A 19796-nucleotide genomic window follows, 5' to 3' on the forward strand; every position below is an offset into this window, starting at 1 on the left:
TTTAGCTGCATTAAAAACTCCTCTTGATGAAACAATCCAGCCATTCATACTGGCATCTCAGCCTTATTCCCATAGATCCTTTCTGTCACAGGGTTCCTATTCTGGCAAAACCCATCTATTTGTTATTAACATCAAGTTAAATCCATCACTAGGAAGGTTTGGAATACACAGGATGAGAAATCATCTTATTGTACATCAATGCATGTAACGCACACCCTTTGTTAACTCAAACCAACTGTTCTAGAAGAAGTGGAAGACAAAACCTATTATGATGCATCTGAACACCCCCCGCCTCCTTGCAAGAGTAAGAATTACACAATAGAAATAGATATATATTTTTGGCATTTAAAAAATTGTAATATAAACCAGAGGTAAAATTGAGGCTCCACGGGACTCAGTAAGAATTTTGCCATTTACTTCAATGTAGCCAGGTTTACGTTGTAGATTCCATTTCTTAAATTCTCTTTATGCTCACTAATCTTCAAAGAGATCCAGGAGGTACTGTGGTTAGAGTACCATGGCAATACTAGCACAGCACTTCATACCACTAGAAACCATATTCTACAAACAATAACTTGTTCATTCTCATATATTCCTCTTGAGGAAGGTATTATGTCTCCTTTTTATACAGAAAGAAACTGAGGCACAGAAACCCTGGCTCCCTACTATACTATGTCTTTTATTGCCCCTTATCCCTGTGCAAAGTGAGTCAAGCAATTCCATTCTGATCTGATGCCTGTAACTTCTGTATCTACTGCGCACAGCTGTCAAGAGCTAAAGAAGGTTTGAGGCTGTAGTTAATCAGGGAAGTCAAGTAACTTGCACAGGTTAGTAACAGAGCCTAAATTTGGTGGCTTTTGGTACATGTACAAATGGTTGTTCATGGCTTAGGTGCAGTTCTTTGAATGTATTGGGAATGTGAGTTCAAAACTAGGATGCAGTTTGTGCATGGCATGCCTTTTCCTCACCACACTGATTTCAGTAGTCATTTGCTCTCGCAGGGTACTGTTATGGGTTAGCTTTAAACCATTCTAAATCTGTGGAATGTTAGGCAGTGGTAAAATTAGAGTAGTTTCAAAACAGTTGCAGGTTACGCTTAATGCCATTTCTCACATGCACAACTGTAATTTGCCACTAGAGGGCTTGGCAAATCAGGGTGTGTCCTTGAGCCAGGACCCTATCCCTTCTCTGAAGCCCAGGGTTAACCGAGGCATGCCTCTCTGGGCTCCATACTCTCACTTCCCAGCAGCTCTGCTCCCAGTGCAGAGCTGCCAGGGGTTAACCACAGCAGGAGCTTGGAGCCCAGGGAAGCATGGCTCCCTGGGTTCCTTGTTCTTGCCACACTCAGGTCTAGGCAGACCTTTTCTCCACAGGAACATGGGAAGCTGAGGAGGGACACCATAACCCTCCCACCCCCCACCCCCCTCCAGATCAGGTCACCTGGGATCCTTGGAGCCAGCAGTATGGCGCCATGTGGACCGGTATCATATCACTGGGGATGGGTACAGGTTTTAGCTTCAGGCCCATACCACCCCATGGGAGCTTACAAAGTTTATCAGGGGCAGAGTGGCTGGGAGCCATGAATCCTGGGATACTGGATGATTGAAAATTGGTCACCTTATCCCTATGGAGCAGACTAACAATGCCCTAGTTCAAGCCAGGTAGGATGACTCAAAGATAACCCTCACCCAAAGTGGCAAACCTTATAAGCCTTAGCACAGTTTAACACCCTTTAATGTATGGGCCCTCCCATTGTAAATGCCTTTATAATGGCTTAAAGGTAATCTATTATGCCACCCATAGGCACCCTCTAGAACAGGGGTGGGCAAAATACGGCCCATATCCCAGTAGCAGTGGCTCCTTCTGGCTGCTGGTGCCAGACCCAGCCTCACTGCCCCAGGCATCCCAGCCGTCTGCCCCACACCCACCACCAGGGGCAGGATCCTTGTGAGCAGGAAGCAGATCACAGCTCTACCCCATCCCTGTGCTGTCACTGCTCCAAATCCTGGCCCCCAGCCCCGGACGTAGCTCCCCACCCAGACACATGCTGTGCCCTTCATGGAGACCCCAGGATTGTGGGGCCATGACAGCGTGGGGCTGCGGCTGAGACAGAGCCCCAATTCTGTGGGCAGGGGCACCTGGGTAGTGCATTGTGGCTCTGACCCAACCCTGTAATGTTACCACCCCAAGATCCTGGAGTCTCCATGGAGATTGGCTGGGAGCCACATGGGCAAGGTGCACGGCTAGGTAGGGAGCTGTGTCTGAGGCTGGGGCCAGAATCTTGGGGCAGTGACAGCATGGGGCCAGAGCAGAACCACGATCCACCCCTGCGCTCCCCTGCCCCCAAAACCCACACTTGTTGCAGGGGCATGTGGGCAGCGGATCTTGGTTCTGCCCCAGCTCCACACCATCACCACCTCAAGATCCCAGGATATTCTGAGCCCAGCTGTCCATCTTGCTCCCAGCCACAGCACCATTCCAGCCACCCAGCTGCATGCCCTGCCCATGCAGGTCCCAACCCTGGTTGTGGGTGAGGGGTGGATGGACCAAAGTGCCCAAGCAGTGGGGATAAAACTGACAGCAGCAGCAAGAAGGAGCTGCTGCTACCAGGGATTCCAGGAAATGGAGTCCAGTCATGGACTGGATATGACATTTTGCCCACCCCTGCTCTAGAACATGAGGTGCCTGCACAGATTTTATAAAGAGATGGTATTAAAACCTTTCCCAATCCTAAATATATAGAGACTAGCATGAAACAACATCTTTGAAAAATATGTCTCTTATATTTTTAATGAATACTTAATAGATATTTTAATATCATATTTGCTTGCATACAAGACAAGGTTTCCACTCTCCCCCCATCAGCATGGAGGAAAAGCCCTTCACCTAACACTTGCATACAAAGAAACTTCATTAAATACACTATCATGAAATTGCTGTGAAAAGCAACATGTCCTCAGTAATAAAAATCAACTATGAAGTTGACTGAATGCAGCAACACTAAGCATGACTATAAAGCACATGGCCTATATTGGGCAACCACACTGATGGGAACCTATCACAAGGTTAGGTTAGGGCAGCCCATGTGAATAAGACATAGTACTTATTGCACTTAGTCCCCTTCAGCACCGACTTTTCCAAGTCATGGTGAGCCTCTTTACTCACACAGGTGAGCTATGGCTTTCTTTTCTATTTCCAATTATTCCTGTTTCTTCACCAGCCTTAAATGTCTGGCAAACATCAACAAATGGGGCCCCAAACAGTTCACCCAGAATCCCTCTGTTACCCACTCTCGCAAGCTGCTGCATGTGATTAGTGTGACCCCGCCCTCCAAGTTGCCCTGTGCTTCATCTGCATATAAATTTTTGGAGGATTCCAGGACTTGTGACAAGAACATCCAATTCCAGCCATGAGCAGAGGGCTAATTAACATATGGATCCTTTCGGGGAGGTATCTAGAGTCCACACACATACTGAGCAGTGCTGAGCTGTGTGGTCACCATGGTTGTAGTGCTGTTGACTCTGTTGGGGCCCAGCCCAATGAACTATATGATAAATCATGAGCCTAATATCATTTGTAGTTTGTACTTTATATAAGCAGGTATAAAAGTGCTGCTTAAAAGTGTGTGTATACCTGTGCTAAACTTGTAGCAATTAAAAAAAAGGTAAAATAGATCAATTCTGGATGAACTAAGTCTATGGGTACTATATGTAAATTACTACAGGTGTGTTTATGTCAAGGTCAGTGTTTTCAAATTTGCACCTCAGTTTTACATGTTCAGGGACAGTAGGGTCTGACAGTAAGGGTGGGGTGGAGCTGCTGAGGAAAGAAATTGGGGGGAGGCAGAGGGCAAGGGACCTACCTGACTCTCAGATTTATTTTCCCTGCTGTAGTAGTGGGAGGGGGACAAATTCAAAATAAATCTCCAATAATTAGATGCTGTATCTGGATAATTGTAAACACATACATTTTCCATATACAGAATCTAACTGGTGGGTCTTATATTCAGGGTTGTCTCATATTTGAGTAAATACGGTAATTGAAAATACTTTAATAACTAATAAAAGTAACAAAACTTTATGAATATGGAAGGTCTGGACTGAAGCAAAAGGATTATTATTGGCAATTAGGTACAGCACTAGTTTAATGAAAAATCTCTAGTGTCTAGAGATCACAGTCAAATCTGGATAATGATAATGTGCAAAACTTGGTATGTTGTATGCCTCTTTCTAGGATTCCACATAATTTAATCATAATTTAACATGATTTTGCTGTCTTTACTAAAAGAGAGACCCAAGTAACCAGTGTTTCAAAATAACCAGTATATCCACAAATTAGGATTGAAGTGGATTGGCCAAGCACTAACAATAGAAAAATAATTGTAGATTTGGGATTAAGAAATAGAGTGCTTCTTACTTCTAGTCTTATACTCAGATGTAAACTTCTCTGTACACAAACTAATTTAGCTTAAAGTAATGCTATGAGCTCTTTACTTTCTGCAGAATTGAAGACACGTTTGTGAAAACTTTTGAAAGGGAGAAACTAACAATAATATGCCTGAATGCCCTGACCATAAAAGAATAGATAAGTTATCTTTTATATGCCAGAGCCAGGGTACCTCTCAAACATGAACCTGCATCATTCTTCTGCTCTTCTCAACAGTAGCAGTCAGTTCAAGGAGGAGCATCGACTTTAATTCAGAATTTCACAGTTTATGTTGCAAAATCAGTGTTACTTAAAAATAGCTTTCAGCTCGTGAATAAACCTTTGCTATGAATCCCACAATCACATCCACTCTGGTGTGGCATTGTTTTCAAAGGTGTAGATATTTCCTTCAGTTCCTCATGACAATCGGCCAAAATCAATAACACAAAGCTTTGCTTCGATTCACTTTTACTCCGCCTGACCAAACAGCAATGAAGACCGTTTCCTTTGCAACTGTACAGTGCCTGTAGTTTCTATGATGAAATACACAGACAAATCTACATAGAATTATCGGTCAATAACAATGAACCTTTGTCCAGCTGTGACTATTTCCACTCCCCCCACCCCTACAGCCAGGCCTTATCTGCTCAGGAAATGCCTGTTTTAACTGACAGGTAGGAGATTAAATCTACAGCTGCTGAAACACAATCTCCGCTCTGTTAGATAGGCTTTCATTGAAAAGCACTACAAACACATAATTTGTTTATGTTGTACCAGCAATCTTTGACAAAGCAGACTGTCTAGCTGAGACAAATGTGGTTAAACCCATTTATTGTATTATTTCTGCTACATGGAACAAGCTCTTAAAACGTAGCAACTAGACAAGGCACAAAGCTCTAGCTGTCTAAAGAAATCAAGAATAGATGACTTCTTGTTACACTAGCCCCCTTTACACAGTATAGCACATTCCCTCCTGGAAAACATCTACTGCAATTTCTCTCTCTCTGTCTCTCTCTCTCTCTTTAGTGGGTGGATCAATGATGTTTATGTTTTAAAGTTTCTTTTGTTTCCTTCAGCATCAATGGATATAAAATAACTAAGTCAGTCACTGGCTGCCTTAACATTTAAAAAACTGGATAATATTTTGCAGGCACAACCTCTCAAACAATATTTTTTCCAGAGATACAGGATCTGTTCCTGCTATCTTGACAGAGGCAATATTCTGGCTTCCATTAATTTTTGCCTGAGTAACAGAACGAGAATTGGCCCCCACTCTCACTGTTTCAGATCATCAATCAAGTATTTCACAAAGCATTGTTTCATTTTTGTTACCCTTTCTGTTTTATTTTAAAATAATAATGCTGGCTGGTTATTTAAAATAAAGGGTACAGCACACTGAGGAAATAATAAGTGGTTATAACTTGGAATTTCCAGATTGATAATTACCTTTTTCATTATTCAAAGGCTTTAAAAGAAAACATATCTTTTACCTCTGGTTTCTCATGGATATTTATTGCTTCTCAGTAAGTTCCTCACAAGAAGTTATAGGCAGCACATACTGGAAATGACAAGGACCACATTTGACCCTCCAAGGATCCTCTGGAATTCCTACTGACATCAGCAGAGCAGTGTATACACTCTTGAGAGCATAATACGGCCCATATCAATCTCTGCTTTCTATATTTAAGACTCTATTCTCTAGCTGTTGTGCATATGTATCTGCAATTAACATTGCTGGGAGTCATGTGCACACATTAACTAGAGAGATGCACTCCATGACTGCTGCATTAAAAATTCTTCCCTTCATGTGAAATTCAATAAATGATTTTTCCCAGGTATTATTACAATAGATGTTCACTACGGAAAGTTTTACAAATTAGAGAATTGTCCCTCTGATGGTTAATCATAACTAAGAGGAATAAAAATAAGAAAGTTAATCAACATTTAAATGTTTTATCAATCAACTTAGTTCTACCACAAGACACTTCCCCAAGGGCATTCTCCTGTACACTCTTTTGAAATCTGTTAGTGTTCTTTTTATTATTATTTTACTTAATCTTAATTGTAACATTCATCTTTGGATTTGAGGCGAAACTGTTCAGAGCTAGTATACAAGCTGCCAGTCAGACCATTCTGTTTGGCATAAAAGGAAAAAAGTATGCAATAAACTGGCTGAATCCATAGGGAGTCTCTCAAACAGCATGGATAATGAGGGGAATCCATAACAGACATAAACAAACCCAGAAAGATGTCTGGGGCCAACATCATTATGTAAGATATATGCCCAAGATATATGGGCAAACGTTTGAATGTTCAACTTCAAACTCAGCCTCTTTTACATTGATTCGATCTCAGCGTGAGGTTCAATTAATAAACAAACCTTGCCTTTGGAAAATATTTGGAACTAGAATTATGTATTATGGCCTAGCCACTCACTACCTGTGGTATAAAGACACGCTCTTACTATACAGCCCTTGTAACGCAGAATTGTAAAGAAAATTAGATACCCACACTACCTGGGAAGCAGATGCAATTTTCAGGTTCTGGCACAACTTTTAAACAGTTATTATGCAAAGATGGTGTTTCAGTGTATGCCCCATGGGTGCAGGACAAGATTTCACATGAAAAACTAGGGCCCAGTTCAAGTCTAAGGCCTTTGGTTCACACTTCCCATGTTTTTTAAATATGTAAGCCATATTCTCATAAAGGATACAACAATAACACCAGCAAATCTTTTTTGGAAATTATTAATTTCACTATAGAATAGCTTCTTTGCTATGCTTGGCTTGTTAAAAAAATGCATTTTGCTCACCTCAGGGTACAGCATTAGCCTGAGTATTTGCTCTGTTCCTTTTTTCCAGGTTTTGTTTAAAAATTCTTCTTAAACTTGGAGATTAATCACTGCTCAAAGGGTGAAAGAATTTGCAGTGGCAGCTGAAGTGCCACTTTTTTTCAAAGTAGGCACTAGTTACTACTGGCACTTTTTACTTACATTGGAACAAGGAGATATGAAAGAGGCATAGAGAAAGGAAAGGAGAAAAAAATTAATTAAGAGAACAAGGGGGAGGGCTGGCCTGAAGGTACAATCACAGTCTAATACACCATCAGCTCACAAAGCAGAGTCACTGTCTTGGGCTCCCTGGGCTGGTAAGGTGGTGAGAGGAGCCAGTATATTCCACCCTAATTGTGGCATTTCTCAAGGCAGCCAGATCCAGAAAGGCAAGATAGAGGCTGGCAATAAAAGAAATTGGGCATAAGTATCCCAGGAAAAAACCCTGCCATCCACTCATCCAATAGATATGGAAAAGATAAAAGACACTTCTCTCTTCAGGTCTCACACCAATTTTAATATTTTGTCTTCAGCCATTGTGCTATGAACCAGAGAATTTGTGATGCATGGTGTGTTCTTTCAGCCTGTTCTCTTTAACTGGCTATGTGTTTGCCTCCACTTGCCCTTACCAGGTTTATGACAGTGTCCAGGATGTACTATCATTTTGATGAACTTTTAAAATGAATTTTTGTTTTCATTGTGACAACCAACACATCATACAACTGGAACCAGAGCAGATACTGGTTCTAGTGTGGAATGGTTCTTGTGGGCACCTGTGAGATAAACTGATGAGAGACATGAGAGTTGTCTCCGACATCCCGTTATGGATGGTGACTGTGCTAGTGCACTCTTATCTATGTACTTTTTAAGGGGGTAAGGGCACCATTCAATGTTCAACTGCAGCATGGGTCCATTACCTTTGATTATGGATTGGTTTAATTTAACAGGTCAGATACTGACTATGCTGCTGAATGCTTTGGCTGTGTATTTGCTGTATTTCAACAGCATATGCATCCCTGAGATCATCACCATAGAGCCGGCAGGCATGCATGGGCACTATGGTGTGCACAGAGGTTATATTTTTCACAAGATGAGACTCCCAAAGGCACTCTACAGCTGTAACGTGACAAACGTTCATTATTGCAGAGCGCTTTTAAAATGGCCATTCATGAGAAAATTTAGCTCTTGTCTGATGAGCTATCATATGAAGGCACTCTAGGACAGAGTGCCTTAGCGAACCTGTGTACAGGTTCACAGTGAGGGTTACTTTGTGTCATTCCATCTGCATCCCATGTGCAGGGCTGCCCTCTAGCCTTGGGCAGGCAGAGCTTGTCTCCTCTGCCGTGGGCCAAGCCCTGCCCTATGCGTTGGGACTGGGGAAGCAAGCAGGGGGGAGAGACCCCTCTCCCCACAGCGTGCCTGACTGGGCTGCTCATTTACCTGGTCCCAGGGGCACTGCAGGGAGAGACACTATCCCCCTTGTCTCCTCCCAGCCAGGCTGTAGTGCTCAGCTGGCCAGAGGGAGGAGGCAGGGCTGGGATGAAAGGGTGTCACTGACAGCCCAGGGGCAAGGCTGGCCACAGCAGCTCCAGGCAGGCAGGCCACTTGGCTATGTCTATGGCTATGGCTATAGCTAGCCCCTTCAGCTGCTCTCAGCAGTCTCCAGCGGCCCCCAGAGCCGGCAGAGCACACTGAGAGGCATGCAAAAGTGCCTCCTGCCTTCTGGCCTTGGCTAGTGCAGGGAGGCTCTGAGCCCCATCCCCTCCACCCCCTTTCCCATCAAATACCAAACAGCTGTTGTGTTCAATCGCACTATAACTTCTAGCATTTTGTGTAAAGCACAGAAGTTACAGCGTAATCACAAGTGCCCCCCTGCACTTCTGTACACACCCTATATTGTGCATAGCTCTATTATAACAGTAGAGCACGATGGTGTTTGTGTACACTCACATTCAAGTTATTACAGCTTTTTTATTGTACTCTTCCAATACACCTCAACCTGTTACTGGTTCTCCCTCCTGCAATCCTAGGTTGTATTTAATTCATCCATTTGTTCTCTATGCTCACTGTCACACTGGCTTGTGCTGATACCACCAGCTGCCATAACCTGTGGGCTATGCATAATAATCTTTCCCATCTGAATTATCTACCATGGTTACTGGAAATCTGTTGTGTGTTGTGTTCCCAGGAGTTGTAAAAGAAGGTACTTTTACGGCAATTATTTGGTAAATATTGCCTTTTTCCAGTGAACAGCTACCCTCACTGGAACTGTATCCAATGGTAGCTGCAAAGACTGCACTCTGTGCTCCAATCAAATCCATACAAATGTGCATTTTGTACTTTCCAGTGCTAAAGTCATGACTAGAATGTATTTTCCTTGTCATGCTTCATCCATACTGCACGGGAAGCAATCAGCTCCCTAACATTTCACACAAGTTCATTGTAAAATATCTCAGGTAAAAATCATCTGATCACTGTTCACTGATAATGCTTTTTTGTGCAGCTAATATGCATGCTTGGTTTTTTTTAAATATACTTCTGAAATAAGAAATGAAACATTTACAAACAATATTCATCTACAGTTTCAGTAGCACATAATAAAGATATAAATTACTCAATTCCCCTGACATGCTTCACTAAAGCTAATGCATGCCCTTTCAAACAAAACTAAACACACCTGTAGTACTGCCTAGTTTTATTTTTATTTAAATAAGATGGATTTTAAGAACAGATTTCCAGAAAACAAACTCTCTCTAAGGGCCCGATTCTCATTTCATTTGCATAATGTAAATCAGAAGGCTTTCCACTGAAGTCAACAGAGCTGTAGCAGTGTAATGCTGATGAAAAAAGATCAAAATCAGGCTGTAAGAGGATCATTTTTAAAGTGTGCATATATATTAATATCATACTCCAAAAGAATCAAGACTATCAGCCTAAATGGAGCAATGCAACAAGTAGAACATTTCAAATAAATTTGATACTGCGTTCTATGCTAATCAAATTCTTAGTCAGACCACCCATAGCAGAGGGGGGGGAAAAAACCTCCACATTGTTTGCAATAATATGGAAGGAAATTTAGTGTATATTCTCTTCTTCCTGCATTTTCCAGCTAGATTAAGCTGTTGTCTTCACAATTGCCTCCCAGCTGCTGGGACTTGTGAAAACAACAGACCCTGCTCTGTTGTCTGCAGAAAGCCTGGATTGTTATGAGTAACTTTATTGCAGGCACATGAGTGTGTTAAGACTTTAAAACACGCTCAAATGTCATGTGCACACCCAGTGACGGGCAAGAATAATTATGAAAAAACAAGAATTCTATGTCTATGAAACAGTGTCAGACAAAATGGGCTATTCATTGTGTTCCTTTGGGAATGCCTGGACTCTCCAGCCAGAAAACAAAAAAGGCACTTTTTTCCTGCCGTAGGCTGAATGCTTAGCTTTGCCATCTGAGCCCTAAGAAAACATGGGCCCCCTCTCTAACTACTGGCTGGCCCGCACACAGTAAAAAGTATTAATGCTCCCCTTTTTTCCAGCAGTCCCTTCTGTGTAGGCTGTGGCCAATGTAAAGTCAATGCAAAGACAAAACAGTTTGCCTAACATTAGTAAAAAAAACATCTCTCTCATACAGTCTGAAAATCCCTCTGACAGAGGTTTTATTCAAAGGCATACCCCTTCTGTCCTTCGGCAAGTTACCGTAGCTACTGTTAATGCTTTTAGCAGGTAATAACCATTGCCTGCTGCTAGGCTTAAAACTTTCTAAGATACTGACAGATGAAGCTACAGAGGAGTCAGATTGTGTGCATTTGTTAAGTTACCTGCTTTGTAAAGTTGCCTCCTTCACTCACTGCTGCCCAGTGTCTTCATGTGGCTCCCAGTCAGAATGTGCTTGCACCATAAAGGACCAGTCCAAATGAAATGCCCATTCAACTCAATACCAATTCACTTCCATTCCAAATTTTCACCAGAGGTTCAATGAGTAGACAATTCTTCCTGACCCAACTGTAATAACTGTATCAACTTTCAGCTGGATAGTAATGAATTACAACCAACTAAAAAGGCTTTCCAGGTGGTTCAAATGTATAATTAATACATCAGATCTTCCTTTGCCCACAGTGATCATTCAAACTAAGCAATCATGTTTCTCTCATCTCTGTGTTATCTCTTGATCTACTATTGATTTGGTACATTTGACTAAGGCCTGAACCACTTTAAATGAGGTGACTATTTCAATTCACAATTAAATCTGAGGAAATTACATTCAATATGTTTTGATGTTCCATTGAAGCTAATGGGACAGCTCACGTTGACTTAAATGGGAGCTGAATACCTGTATCTTATTTCATTAGCCATAATGAGGCCAGATTCATCTCTGGAGGTTTTGACCCAATACCTAAGAATGGAGTCACTTGCTTAGGGAATCTAACACAGCCTTTCTTTTACCATGTTCGAGGCAAATTAGGGATGTGAAAAGCAGGAAACCAGTGGTTCGAGTGGAGGTGTGTGGCGCAAGAGCAGGGAGGTGTATATTTATCCATTTAATGGACTACCACTTTCCCCATGATTCCTGATGCCCTCTGATTCTGAGTATATAAGAAGGTGGGACCTGTTTCAGAGCGTTCCTTGTCCCTCCTGGTTTGAAAGTCCAGGGTTACCCTCAAAAGCATAGGTCTTCAAAGCAGAAACATAATGTACTACCCACTGAACCACTGGGCCAGCCATGAATTTGTTTTAACAATCCAACAACATCACCATTTCTCATTCATCCACTTAGCTTAATTTTCCTACCATCACTTTCATTGCTGAGGTTGTCTCTATTAAGCCATTTTTTGTGCATCATTAACTTTTAACCAGGCATCGATAGCTTTATTGTTTAAATTGCGTATGACTTTATTTAACGTCAGCATTTCTTCTGGCTCCTGACAAGAAGTCACATTTTATAACTAATTAAATTGATCCCTGGGAAGCAAAAGCCACTAAACGGAATTATTCGTACCCGAGTGTCAATATATTAAATCAAAGGGCTAATGAGTTGGGTCACTGCTTCTTTTATCTGAAGTCTAGAGCAGAATAGGATTCATATCATCCTCTATTTCTGCTTTAACAATCAATTTTATATAAACCAAAGGCAACTAATTAATAAATTTTGATTTAGCAGTAAATAATACATTTCAGGCAGTTTTTTACAACTAATATAAATTTTAAGAACATTTTTAGGGAGAAAAAATTGCTTTGTTGATATAAGCTGTCTCCCAGTAAATTTTGAGTTCCTCTGTGAAATGGACACTCCTGCTAGGTTAGAGGAAGCAACAACAGTGATGTAAAAGGTGGTCTGTAAATAAACAGTTTGGGGAACTTCTAAGTTTTCAGCCATTTCCAGTATGGGCATAAATCAAGATGAAAATTTGCCTCTTGGAGCTGACAATACCGCCTAACGAAAGTGATTAAGAAATGACTAAATTTGTCACGTCAGCTTTTCCTTCAGCTTTTGCAGCTGCTGAGTAATATTTTGGATGCTTTCACTATTTACATCTGGACACTACTTTTAAAATTCATCACCTAATAATTCATACCACTCACTGTATTAGTCATAGTTCAGCTTCCTTTGACAAAATACATGTAGACGGTTCAAGAAAGCTATCTTTTCTAAAGCTGTCTTCAGTTAATCTGATTATGTCCAGATTGTTTAGAAATAAAATTTGATGATCCCTCCTCCCTCAGAAAGATATTTTATCTGTGACTTGAGATCCAGTTAAGTTGTCATCTTATATCACTTATACAAAATTCCCTTTTGATAGATAGGAAAAACCTTTTTCATTCTCACTTAAAATATTTGAAGACTATTGTGTAATTATGTACAAAGGACAAGAAATGACTATTTAAGCAAAAAGGGTTATGTTGTCATCGCTCAGGGAAGTAAGAAACAGCCAAAACAAGGTTTCCACCTATTACCATGCATAGATCAGGACCCCCTATTCAGTGCCACGAGCAAGTGGGTGGAGACTGAGACTGGAAGTAGAAAAGCCCATCTGCTGAGTAACTGGTCCTGCACATAGGTTAGACTAGGAGCAGGGTGAAGTAACTTCCTCTCTCTCCCATAGCAGAGGGAGCCACCAAATAACCGTGACTCACAACTAGTTCTTTGGTCTACTGTTACGGCTGCAGTTCTTACACAAAGCAGACAGTAAAGTTGCCATTTGGTTTAAAAGACATACCTAAGCAATCATTTAAAGCAAGGCTGTGATTGTTAAGTTTAAGCTGATTGTTACTTTAACACATTACAGTGTGTTAAAAATAGGATGGCTACACTGTCCTCCTAAAGCTTGGTTTTGCTGATTTACCACTAAGATCAAATGCATTACAAGGAGCACTACAGATGTTTTTAAAAAACTCATGTTCTTGTACCCACACGTCATTTGCTTTTTCAAACATTAAATTAGGGTTTTCTACAGGCACAGTCGTTCTCTTTTAAAACAACTTTAAATAGTCACTTTATCCATTTATAAATGTATGTGCTTTGGAGCATCAAGTATATGCTGTTGTTTCACACCACAAATGTTTTCCTTCATTTCCAATAGTTAAATGTCACAAGAGTGCTTGACCCCATGATACAACATCATTCAGTATCTGGGGAAAACCACAGACATTGCCATACCTGTGGCTGGCACAGGATCATTTAAAAAGAAAAATATTTCAAAAGCAGGTTTCATAACAGGATCCCATTTGCACCTAAAAATGTTTGTCAAATGTGGACTCTACATACTGTGATCTTGTTTTCCTTCCATAATATATTTTCTTTAAAAATTATGCAACATTTTATAGTAGGTTGTATGAACACTGTCTATTAATTAAAAGAGTTTTACAGATCAAACTCTGTGATGCTATTACAAACAGCTGTTGAACTTCTGCTTATTTTTTTCTTCCACTCAAACTGATATGGTAAATTTTCATATGCATGAAATTGCAACAAAATTTTTTGTTGCAAGCAAAAGTTCTACAAGCTGCTATACATGACTATATACAAGGACACAGACAGACCTGACTTCGGGAAAATGAAAGGCTTCACAAAATATAGCTGTGACTGGCAGGGTTGTAGCACAGTTTCCATGTACAGTATAGACAGAATGTTTTAAGTATTGTTTTAGGACTGTATTATGAAAAGGTGTTGTTGTCTTCTCTGATATGTAGTTCATTGTTTGTGAATCTCAGATACGATACTGAGGAACGTGCTAGAAAAAATATATTAACATTTAGTACGAGATTGATTGACAGCAAGAATACAATTTGCCCTCCAAGTGATGGAAATCATGATAGAATCTGATACCAGCAGCTGTGTTTAAACACGGCTGTAAGAGAGTAAAAGACTGATCTCATTGGCTAGGGGCAGACATTCAAAAAGCCTGAGCCTGAATTGGTTCAATCTTTGCAGGTTAATCTAACCTGAGTAGGTTGAACTGGTTTGAAACCAGACAGACATTCTCTCTGGACTGAGGAAATTCAGGCACATGCCTGCAGTGGCTCAGGCTAGAAGCCAAGGGGCACTAGAGCAGCTCTCCCTTCCCTTCTGCATGGAGCTGAGCTGAGCTGAGCTGAGCTGAGGCGGGGCATGGCCAGGCCCTGGCAGGACTCTCTCCTTAGGGAGGTCTGCCTGCATGGTCCCAGGCTTTTCCCTGATTGCTACTCAAGGGGCAGGACTGTTGCCAGCCCCAAGCCCTGGGTTAGCACTCCGAGGCAAGGTAGGGGGTGTGGGGTGTTGCAGTGCATGCATCTGTTGATTATATGGAGCTTTTCAATCTGCCTCCCTGCTTCATCATACTGTCTGCAGCAAACTGGCAGGCAAGCAAGCCAGCTGGGTGCTGATAAGTAAAACAACCTCTATTAGCAAAACAATAATCTCTCTCCATTACTTCAAACTTCTTAAACAGTTTACCAGTTGACCTGACGATTAGCTCCAAACAGCCCTAAGCATTCACTGTTCTGTCTGCCTGCCCCAGTGAAATTGGAGAGACACACACAGACATATCTCAGCATTAGCTAGCATACCGCATGCCTAGGGTCCATGGGACTGGGGTCCGTGCTGTGGGAGATGGGAGGAAGGGAAGGATCTCCTGCTTGAGCAGCCGGGTGGGGTAGGGTAGGGTAGGGTAGGGGGAAGCCCAGCAGACTCTGCTGTGTCTGCAGTGTCTGCTGGAGTCTTACACAGCATTACTTAGCATACCACATGCTGGCTATAGTCGGTGCCGTGGCAGAGAGGAGGAAGGGATCCCTGCTTAAGCAGCGAGTGGTGAGAGGGTGGGGGGAGGTGGGCATGAGGAAGCCAGTAGACCCTGCTGTGCCTGCAAGTCTATGCCGGAGCTCTGGCCAAGGAGCAGAGGGGAGGGGTCGGCCCTGCTGTGGAGCAGAGAGCCCCACCCAGCCCTGAGAGCATGCCGGGATGCTGGGGGACTCTGATTTAACTGAAACCAGCAAGGGGTCTGGGACAGACACTGCATAAGCCAGTTTGACCCAAATCAGTTAAGTCTGATACTACATACAACCAGGTTTATCTCAAACTGTTTTCAGCCCTTTTCAAACTGCTTTAGGTGCACCAAACATCTCTTCTGTTACAGGTTTAAACCAGTTCCTGATCACTTAAACTGGTTTATGTGTAATGTCTGTCCCTAGCCATTGTGGAAATGGACTAATGTCAAAATTGTCATTGGTTGTAGAGGCACAGTAGCAAGGAAATGTGTATGTGCTGGTGTCTGTGCTGGAGTATTGTTGTTCCAGTGTGCTATGCCTCCTTCCAAACCAGCCAGATAACACAGATTAAATTGCTGCTTGGCTAAAACATAATTTAAAGCCAGGAGAAATTCACATTTTTAAACTAAACTATCCAGCAAAGATTCTGGTGATATATCTAAAGTAAAATTTCAAAACACTGCCTATGAGAAAACAAAACATAGGAAAAATGTAAAAGCTGCCATTAAATATTTATTATTGCCCAGATAAAACGTTATGGAAACAAATCTGTCATCACATTCTATAACTGGTTTAGATTACAGGTTTGAAGAACTTTGTAAATGGACAGAAAATGACATTCACCAGTGATATTAGCAAGTTCTCTTACATTTTGCCCTTCCTTTAATTTTTGCAACCTAATATGGTTAGTAAATTCAGTCTCTAAACAGTCCTGTGAGGTCATACATTCATTTTAGAGCTAGGTAAACTGAGGCATATTGAGTAGGGAATACAGCTGGTAAAGAGACGTATTTTATGCCCCTTCTATACTGTACAAGTATTACGCAATTACCTGGTTAACTGTGCAAGTAATTTAGACTTGCTACATGTGGCAAATTAACTATGGCACCTTAAAAAGGTCCAACCAGCTATAAAGTTATTGCTGGAAAATGTGTAATAACTTTATAGCTGTTTTTTTTATCCAGCTTTAATTTGCACATGTAGCCTGTGCCCTTGCATCTGGGAGACCACAGCTACTATGATCTCCTGGCTGGGAGGAGGGGGGGAGAGAGTGTACCATGCACCCTGCAGCTGGAAGACCACAGCTGCCATGATCTCCTAGCCACAGGGATGCACTATGCACCCCAGGATTGCATTCCCCTGCACCAGCACCAGCATGAAGGTGTGATTGGATCTGATTCATGACTCCACAATAATGCCACCTGCCATTTACGTGTGGCATTGCAGGAGGCATCACTGTGTGGATTGCACATTAGATCCTGTTGCACCTTTACCTGCAGATGTAGAGGGGCCCTAAGTTTTTTTTCAGATTTTTCCAAAGAAAGAAAGAAAAAGAAGAAGAAAATATATTGATCTTTGACAACTGATGATATTTTTAGCAATACTAGTAGTGAGTTGTCTAGACCCATAAACCCATGAGAGTTGGTGATAGAAGCCAGTAGACCTCTGTTCTGATTATCATCTTTCCCAGCTGCTAGATAAAAACATGCATATTGATACCCCTTGAATAGGAAAATAACTACTTGTTAAAGCAAATTAGTCTTCTAAGATTTTTTCCAGGGCTTGCTAGGGACTCACTCTTCTATGCTGTTATTGCCGACTCACTCTAATGCCGTTGTTATTTTAACACCAGGCCCAGTGGCTTACTCACGACCCCCAAGGTACTTTTAAGTTATGTGGTTCCTTTAGCAATTAACTAACTGTTCATACTGCTGTCATTTTTCTGGAATAAGAACTTCCTTGTCATATGGTTTTTCTTCTCTATTTGTACTTGTTTATAATCCTGTAGATGACAACTACATTAACACAAGTTGTTCTAAAAGTCCATTATACTGATATTCTTTTTTTGTGTGTCTCTGTACTCTGGAGTTTGTCCAAGAAATTTCTGAGTCGTGTAATATTTGTGCATGCAAACAGAAGATAAAAAATTGGTAAGATGGTCTAAAAACAGATTGAACTTCATCCTCTACTGTGTGTATGAAAATTTCCTGAATTCATGTTGGCAATTTCGAACATTATTTCCCCTATCACTTAAGCTCTCAATTGTCTACATGTAGGTGGACATAATTTATATATAGAACATCTAACCATTTCTGTTAGACAGCTTCATTATAAAAAACACCAAAAAGCTGTACAATTGATTTAGTTCACAGATTTGCCTATGCAAGAAAACAAAAGTATAGGACACCGTGATCGTTCACTGTTGTTCATGTCTCGGCATATGTCTATACACACCTACTGTTTCTCATACAATACTGTATGTATACAAGAGGCCCAAGGTGAAACCTGGTCCCACAGAAATCAACAGGCCCAGGGTTTTACCCCTAATTTTTAAAACCTGGTCATCTTTTTGCCCTTCTACACAGTGCACAGGTGGACTTGTGTGTTAGGAGTCTAGGGTGCTGACAGACGTGGGACAAAAAAACCAACACATTTTACCAGAAGCAGCAGCACATTAGTTCAACCTGGCTCTGCAGCATTTGTATAGATCCGGTGATTCAGTGGGGTTTTTTGGCACTTTTATCTAATAGCTGGGTGAATCAGCTATTAGATAAAAGTACCAGAAAAGCCCTACTAAAGTGCCCAATCTATAGAGACATTGGGAAAGCCGAGTGCAACTAATGCAATGCCACTTCTGGGCATGTGCTGGGCTTGGTGCAGGAGTGTGCCAAGTTTAAAGTAAAGTGCCAATTTTTTTTCCACATCTGGAAGCAGCCAGAGATTTTTATGACTTCACCTGCACCTGGAAATAAACTGTAGGAAAACAAATTTCTCCAACAAGTTGTGCCTTTAAAAGTGCACAAAAAAAGAGTCCAGTTTGCAGGATAACTGGGCCTTTAAATACACCACTAAAATGCCCAAGATGCTTTGGGTTGTGTGTAAATGAAACAAGAGGCATGTGTGCACAACACTTTAAAGCGGGCTAAATGCTTTTGTACCACTTTAATGATGTTGGTGTTTGCACACCTCAGTGGAGTATTGTGCATTAATTCTGGCCACTGTAGGAAATTCAGCAGCGTAATGTGCCTTAAATGACTTGGGGTGCAGCAAACTAAAACTCCTTTGAGGAATTTTAGTTTGCTGCCCTTACAGCCGCGGAGCAAAGCACCAGGCTCTGTGCAGCTCCACAGCTCTGCAGCAAGCCCTGCAGGCAGCCTGGCAGCAGCCCGGGAAAGTAGGCTCCGCTTAAGAAAAGTGCCAAGCCTGATCTTTTCCCCCACCCTCCCCTCCCCTGGAGCCTGCTTGCCTACCTGAGCAGCACGGGGCCCTGGTGCTTCCCTCCGCAGCTGCAGTGCCCCTTAGGACTGCCTGAGCCGGGTGCCTGTGGGTGGGTGCTGCCTGGGTGGGACCAACGCTGCTATGGAGGAAAGCACCAGCCCCCCAACCCCTGCAGCCCAGGGGCTGCTCTGCCTGCCAGCAGCTCACCCTCCCCTCCCCACTGGAGAGGTAGGTAAGTCAGTAGGGTGTGTGTACGGCATGGGGGTTTACTCGACCCTAAATTGAAGCAGTTTTTTAAAACCCACCACTTCAATTTAAGGCCCCCATTTCATCTATACACACCCTTAGTTACATTTAGGAAGCAATCTTTGTGGCCTCTATGATGTAGAAATTAATAGTGCATCTTTTCTCCCCTTATGTACATGAGACAAAGATTCATCCAATAGTTTATCTTTTTTGATATTTATTTACAGAACTTTTGTGAGAGAAAGAGGAAGATAATTAAAGAGGAGAGTGGTGGGAAACTTTGGTAGTTTTATTTTGCAAGCTTCAATGCAAAGCTTTTTTTTTTCTTTTGGGGGTTGAATTGAATCCAATTACAAAGCAACAGTTAACTTTTGCCTAATTTCCATCCAAAGTCAGAAAGCATGACAGGGGCACACTTGAAAATCAGTTTTCAAAAAAAGGGAGCACATTCTGGTTTAAGCTTCAGGTTTGGAAGTTAGACCTATTAAGGGTATCGTGACAAAAGTTTTAGATAGCTCAATAATGCAATGTTAGTAATGCAATATTAACAGCAGCTTCTTTATAAGGTGAGGGTGGTAAAATATTGCTCAAGTATTATAAAAAATGTGGAAAAGAAATG

General features: G+C 41.7%; 1 protein-coding gene across 10 annotated transcripts in view; it reads right to left on the reverse strand.

Annotated features, from left to right (window-relative positions):
* SOX6 (SRY-box 6) overlaps window positions 1–19796 on the reverse strand; it is a 324606-nt gene that overhangs the window by 172945 nt on the left and 131865 nt on the right. The window lies entirely within an intron of this gene.

This window comes from Alligator sinensis, unplaced genomic scaffold (genome assembly GCF_000455745.1).
Source record: "Alligator sinensis unplaced genomic scaffold, ASM45574v1 scaffold502_1, whole genome shotgun sequence".
Classification (NCBI taxonomy): Eukaryota; Metazoa; Chordata; order Crocodylia; family Alligatoridae; genus Alligator; species Alligator sinensis.